Source organism: Phoca vitulina, unplaced genomic scaffold, assembly GCF_004348235.1.
Source record: "Phoca vitulina isolate PV1807 unplaced genomic scaffold, GSC_HSeal_1.0 scaffold93, whole genome shotgun sequence".
Classification (NCBI taxonomy): Eukaryota; Metazoa; Chordata; class Mammalia; order Carnivora; family Phocidae; genus Phoca; species Phoca vitulina.
In genome coordinates this window covers 2,523,057-2,524,222 of record NW_022589796.1, presented here as the reverse complement: position 1 = coordinate 2,524,222, position 1,166 = coordinate 2,523,057, and the positions used below count along the sequence as shown (strand labels likewise).

The following is a 1,166-nucleotide window of genomic DNA, read 5'->3' as shown; positions in this document are numbered from 1 at the left end:
GATGATTTGGTTTCTGGTGAGAGCTATCTTCCTGGCCTTCTTGTTATGTTCTCACATAGCCTTTTTTCTTTTTTTTTTTTTGGCAGGCACACAGAGGGAGTGGTGTGGGTGTGGGGTCATTGGTTGGAGAGAGAGAGTTCTATGGTCTCTCAATTTATAAGGACATTAATCCTATTGGATCAGGCCCCGCCCTTATTGCCTCATTTAATCTTAATTATTTCTTTAAAGGATTCATCTCCAAATATAGCCTCTCTAAGGGGTAGAGAGGCTATATTTGAATTGGGGGGGGCACACAGACATTTAGTTCAACATATGAATTGGGGGGACACACAGACATTTAGTTCATAACAACTGATGATCCACACTTTTACATAGAGAAGGTAAATTACCCTTTATTTTATGACAGCTGGATGGAACTTCCACATGTAGTTGGGAGAATTAATTTATGAGATACTGTTGTAATTGGTATTTGAATAATGGGCATAGACATACCACAGATTAATGTGAAGTTGCATTCATTTTTTTTTAGCCATTTATACCTAATAGAGTAATATCAATGCTATTCTTTCATTGTGTGTAAGCTAATTAAAAACACTAATATGTCATTTATTTCCATCACACTCCTAATAACCATTTATGGAACAATTAGCATGTGCCAGACAATGGCTAGAACTTTTATATTTATTAATCTGTATGATAAATGTGTTAATAAGTGGCATTTTACTCTCTTTATGGTGGTCTAGAGAAGTAAATGTCACCAAGTACACAGGGCTTTTTCTGGCAGAGGCGTTATTTGAACCCTGTTGGACTATCTCAAAGCTTGTGCCTTTTTCTTGCATCACTGTTTCTTAAAAGAGAGTGGTAAGAACAGATACTACACTTGATCTTAGCCAAAAGGCCTAGAAGCGATATATATCCAGGGATGTAATGGAACCAAAGCTGTACTACATTGATCCCAACTTTGGGATTCTGGGTTGTTTAACCTGTTCCTATTAACTGGGCAGGATTGCCATAAGACTGCTCTATTTAAATAAGCCCAGGGATGCCTGGATGGCACAGTCCATCGAGCCTCCCACTCTTGGTTTGGCTCAGGTCGTGATCTCAGGGTCATGAGATCCAGCCCTCTGTTGGGCTTCTCACTTGGCATGGAGTCTGCTTGGGACTCT

General features: G+C 39.4%; 1 pseudogene; it reads right to left on the bottom strand.

The window, feature by feature from the left end:
• Positions 1 to 815: 815 nt before the first annotated feature.
• Positions 816 to 910, bottom strand: LOC116627068 (annotated as a pseudogene).
• Positions 911 to 1,166: the final 256 nt, after the last annotated feature.